The sequence below is a fragment of the Cibotium barometz genome, chromosome 58, assembly GCF_041138505.1.
Source record: "Cibotium barometz isolate CiBa-2024 chromosome 58, ASM4113850v1, whole genome shotgun sequence".
NCBI classification, from domain to species: Eukaryota; Viridiplantae; Streptophyta; class Polypodiopsida; order Cyatheales; family Cibotiaceae; genus Cibotium; species Cibotium barometz.
Window position 1 is genome coordinate 40,572,039 of NC_141103.1, and position 6,339 is coordinate 40,578,377.

Genomic DNA, 6,339 nt, shown 5'->3' on the forward strand with positions numbered 1-6,339 from the left:
CAACATAGCGTCAACACTTGTACCTTTAAGGGCTCAACATGAGTTATACCAAGACATAAAGAGCTCAATAGAACAGGATTGTGAGGATTTACAAGTTTCCAAACAGGCATGATTTAGAATCATTCCAAGTGTGCCATTGTACACATTGAGTACTCTTGAAAAAGCTGAGAGCCAAAAAGAGGACAAAAGTGAATGGGAATATGAAACAAAAACGTGATCTAAAGCTGAAACAAAAAATGAAACATCCATGGTTCCTCTTGAAGATTCTATCATGATATGGTTGGATTTCCCTACATGCAATGATGTTAAGCACAAACGTGCATTGATTAGCCCTCGAGCTAGTCATAACATCATAATAATAGGCATTTGGGTGTCATTTGGGACAACCTAAATCCATCCCTATAGACAATGGTCTTGCAAGAGGAGCCAATGGACAAAACATTGAAGTTCTCGATTACTTTAGCTATGCTACTCAAACAATCGGTGGAGATGTGGAATTTACATTCCATGTTACCCTCGATTCCCTTGAGTATGATGTTGTCCTTGGTGGTAGAACTTGGATACATGATTTGTTGTATTCAATATGAATCCATGCAAACAATCACCTTGACTCCTGCATGCATTGTACAATTTCTATTACGAGAGGAAGAGACTTTGGAGGACTTAGAACTTCCAACATATCTTACTGAAAAAATCCCTAGGATTCTGGTTGGATTGGAACTTTCTAATAAAATCACCACAGCTCAAGCACAGCTTTATCCAACATGAGAACACAATCTCATGACCCTGGAGTTATGGGATTTGTTAGATCAACCTACACTCATGGCTCATCCTCCGAAAGAATTCCTTTTACTTGAACATGCCATGTTTGGGGTACTTTTGAACATACAATGTATATTGAAACTAACCCCCTTATTTGTAATTTTTTGTGGTTATGTGTTGGAAGAAGATTTGATCTTGGGGCATAAATGGATTGTTTATTGCGTAAGCACCACTGTGCTTTGCCTAGTGATAGGGTCATCATGATGGGCAATGGCACAAAGTTGATAATACCATATTGCAAGAAAGAGGATCTAACCCTAATGGATATCTATGATGCTAAACGCAAAAAGTTACAAGCCTCTTCTATGAAAGCCCCTCTACACAATGACCTACCATCTGTGTCAATGACCAACTCCGATAAATCATCTACCCCTTTAACCCCATCCTCACCAACGAAGTTTGATGCCAAAACCTTGCAATCAACAGCTATTCTTAAAGAAGTTCCCCATGCGCAACCATCTATCTTTAATAAGAAACTCAAAGAAAAAGCCCTGGAGCCTATGCCTCTTCATCGACAAACCTCACCAAAGGAGACAACCACATGCTTGAAAGCCTCATCATCGACAATAACTCCACACAAGACTCTAGCCTCATCATCGACAATGACTCCACACGAGACTCTAGCCTCATCATCGACAATGACTCCACACGAGACTCTAGCCTCATCATTGTCAAAAATACCCATGAGTCTCAAAACCACAGCCTCAGTGTGCCAACTAATATGGAGGGCTCACACCCTTCCACTTCAACCAAAAAGAAAAATCCAGCAAGACAACAAAAATCAAGGTATCTTAATGGTATCAAAATGTGTGTGAAGAAGTAGCTACTTGTTGCTCAAGGCTACTACAAAGTGCCAATCGCATTTGGGTGCCTCGATCATCAAAGCCTCTTCCTCAATGCAGCACTAAGAGGCCAAGGAAAAATAAAAGTACTCCACAACACCATCCACAAAAACCTATGCGAGTTCCTCAAAAAACTCCACCAAGTCAACAAGTGTGGGTACCAAACAGATTACTGCAAGCACAAGAGTACTACCAAGATAATACTAAAGCTTAGATTCCCAAGCGCATCACAAAGTCCCCTAAGCTTGCACAAAGAAGGAATCCTCAGCACCAAAAGCATTAGCCCACCAATTTATAATGTTCATCAAAGATGGGTGCTTGTGCACGTACTTCAACAACAAGCATATTATGAAGGTAATACCATTATATGGTTGCCAAAATCGAACAACATGAAGAAAGCCTCACCATTGACTTCAACCCCAACAGCTTCACCTAAAGTTTGACAAGAATGGAAACCCAAGCAACACCAATCAAGTCACTCACAACAACTCTCGTGCATTCAGCACCTACACAAGAGCTTGTGTTTTCAAGCAACCCCAATGGTAACCAACCAGTAGTCTTACCTATCACCTCGACAACATTTGAGACAAAAATTTGAGAATCAATTTCCACATTTGCAAAACGAAGACTTATGAGTGCATCAAAGACAAACTCACAATGATGTGAAGCGTAAGTGTAGAAGCTACACGGCAAATGTAAGACATTCATTCCCCGAATGAATCTGGCCATGAGTTGCTCTTCATCTAGAGGTGGTGAATATTTGAGTAGAAGAGCGAAGGCCTGATGATATTCCTCGATGGTTTTGCTCCCCTGCTTCAGCTCTAAGAATTCGTTCATTTTGGTTTCCAAAAATCCAGGGGGACAAAATCTCTTCCTTAAATAGGTTTTAAGGTCGTTCCAGGTATTTCTGTCCACACGGTTGGTGTCACAATGGTTTCTCCATGCCACCCTAGCTATTTCCACTATCTTCAGCCTGGCAAGAGCCATTTTGCTTCGCTCATTGTAGCCGGTGATGAAAAATATTCTTCCATGGCTTCCACCCATTTCTCCACAGCCTTGCCCAGGTTCTCCCCTTCTCCTTTGGAGGGTCCTAGCTGAGTTCTATGAAGAGACTTGCGAACGTCAAGGTCAAGCTCATCATCTTCAGAGAGAGGGTCTGGCTGACGGGCGGCCACGGTTTCCTCGTCTCATGATTCTGCAAAAAATGATATATTATTAAATTTTTATTTTTGATATCGGCCATGAGATCCTAAGACTTAAGAGGTTCGAAAAATAATTTCTTAAACAAGACAAATGATCTTATTGGAGATCTATGACATATGTCCGATAACAGATTTTTCTTTATCAGTTCGTCCATAAATAATCACTTATACATCAGGGAATTTTTTTCCAGAAAACATTTCTTTATTTATATAAAAGTTTCAATATATACATAGAGCAGCTCGGCTCCAGAAATCAAAATCTCCTTGGGAGATGCATAAGACGGCGGTACTGGTGGGCCATAGCCATGCCCTGATACAAATGTTCACTTACTGCCAAGGGAGCTATTATCTTCTCCTTAGGAATAAAGCAACTAAGGAGTCTGTAGATTTGGCATGAGAGTTTGAAATTCTGAGGCGTTGAATGATATAGAATGACACCATGTACCACTTTCAACTTTATTAGAATCATGGCCAACGAGAGGTTTTGCCTCAGCATTGCACGTCGGTCGCAAGAGGTGTGGACATACTGCCATGCAAACCATTATGTTGTCGCCTCTCCGCTGGGTCAGGAAAATATAAATCCTCGAAATGGCGTGCGAGTCTGACTCGGCTTGTTTGAGTTGCAGTATAGTGGAAGAGATGAGATGCTCAAAGGCAAACGCAGTCATGTCTTGCGACTGGGTGAGGTCGAGAATACCACATAAGTACGGAACTTCCATCTATAAAAACAATTTCTTTGATTAAAAATTCTTCATATTAAAGAAGCTTACGGAATGAAAATAGATTACGAAAAATGCATTTTCTGAGTTTTTGTTATCAATTTCTGATAAGATTTCGTTTATCCTTATTAGCTTTCAACAAGGCTCTGATACTAGCTGTGAGGTCCCCTGCCCGCTCTCGGGCTCCTGCCAGGGCGGCAGAAGCGATGTCGGCCTCCCGTGCGGGGCGGGGTCCGGGGCCTCGCCCGTGGATGTCCGAGAGACGAGAGGCTAGCCCGGGCGGCCCCTTCGAGACCAGCGGGCCTGGAAAACTCCGCTCGCCCCCCGGAAGGCACAAGTGATTCCGCACAATTGGGAAAAATCTTCTAACGGGGAAATTACTCTAACAAGTTAAGTCTTAACTAGATAAACTGATCTGACCAAACCTAAAGTCACATGGTCAGATCAAGAAGACACTTGCACTTGGTCCATGGAATCACCATTTTTTTCCTCATTTACGAGGCACAGCTAATGATCCCCTTCCACAGAACAAGGTCTTCTCAGGATTTAAAACTAAATAAAGTAACTAATCGTATCTAGTTGTTTCTCAGGAATCCTCCAATCCAGCCGGCCCATGGGTTAGCCGACCACTAAATTGGTGGGATTCCTTTATAAAGATTTGGTTGGGTTTTTGCCCGGATACCGAGGAAAAGAGTTCCCATGCCCCCTAGTCAGCGATTCATGCAAAAATCAAGGTAGACATACTACTACATACACACCCAATATGAACTTGCCATTTATAATAGATTTGACTAGCTTTAAAAACAATCCTTCAGTAGAAATCAAGGTAGGCATACCACGTACACACCCAATATGAACTTGCCATTTATAATAGATTCGACTAGCTTTAAAAACAATCCTTTAGTAGAAATCATAATATTTCTGATCATTATTATCCAAAATTTCGAGTCCATTGTATTACAAAAATGTATCCTCTGAACTCTCCGTTGAAGACCAGCTGGCCAACCAACGAGATCTAGTATCAAAATTTGATTCCCAAAAATCTTTCCTCTTCCTCGACGTACGCATGGGTGTCCTAGCAACTGTGAGCCTATGCATTGCCTGGTCAGAAACCCTCTAGGATCCTCCTTAGGTGTCCTAGCACTTCACTCAAGGACCACTTTGTCGGTCCTCGCCTATCGTACTGGAAGCGCACCATTTTAACCGCGTATCGAGGCTGGTCAAGACCTCGGCAGGCTTTCCCACGAGCAACGTCCCTTGTTGACGACTCCCCGCCGCGCCGCCAGTTGTTCCAACAAACCTCCTCTTAGAAAAACATAAGCCAAATGCTTCCTCCAGCATTCTGGCATAAAAACAGTCCTTTGAATGGAAAAACAGAGGTTCCAATGCAAGTAAAATTCTAGTTTGAGATCGGTTCCGATAACCCTTTTTCCATAATTCCCAGTTTCATAATGAGGATCCTTGATCTCTCATGAGGGTAATCTACCCATCATTTTGTCCATTTGTCCAACTAGTATCTTGGTAGATTAGTTTCGATAGTCTATTCTTTGGATTTAGTAACTGAAATTGGTCACGAAGTTTTTGTCTGATTCAGATCGAGAGAAGGACAATTAGGTTTACTGTCCGTCCCTCACGTAGTCTAACCAAATTCATTCAGTTTAGTTCTACAAGGATTCCCTTCAACTAAACATCTAGATTTTGGGTAAATATCAATTTAGTGATCTTAGAAATTTAAAATATCCAAAGATATTCTTTATGCCACATAATTTCTCGACCTTAATTCATTAGGTAGAATTATAGTGGAAATTCATCTTTTGACACTAAGATTTAATTCAAATCCCATCTTTTCTTAAATATCATAAAAATTCTTCTTTTAACAAGAATATCAATACCTATTTTTTTGAATAAACTTGAAATCCTTCTTTTTCTCATTTCAATGAGTGCAATCCAATTATCATGGGAATTACTATTTTACCATAAATTAAATCTACTAAAAATTCTTCTTAAAAATTACATAAAAATATCCATTAATTCCATTAAGCTAAAAATTTCACTTTTCTCATTTAAACATTTGAATTCCAATATGGTGGGAATTCCTCTTTCATCATTTAATCTTATCTTTACAAAAAGATAAATTTAACTAAATTTTCTTTTAAAATTTTAATAAAAATCTTTATTAATTACTTTACACTAGGAATTACACTTTCCTCATTTAAATATTTGGATTCCAATATAGTGGGAATTCCTCTTTCATTATTTAAAATTTATGTATGCAAAAAGATAAATTTAACTAAAATCTTTCTTTAATTTTTAAATAAAATATGCATTATTTTAGCATCACAATTTTTCTCTTACTTCATTGGAGTACATGGATTTCCATTGTCATGGGGATTACTCTTTTAACATAAAAATTGATTACTAGAAACCTCTTTTTCGTAATTAACTATTTATGCATAAACATAAAAATCAATTTTTCATGATTATAATGAGAGTCATTCAATTAATCTAGGATGATTAATCCTAGAATATGGTAGGAAGTCCTCTTTTCATAATATAAATGAAAATGATTTATGTGTTTATTTTTTAAAAATTTTACCATAGCTCCGCTGCTATTACTGATAATTCTCAATAAATTTGAAAGAATAAAGTTTAGTATTATTCATGTGATTAGAATAATCACTAATTGGATCATTATCCAATTATGGATTGATTCTTAATTTTTACCATAAATTAAATAGCATAAAAGTATTAAAA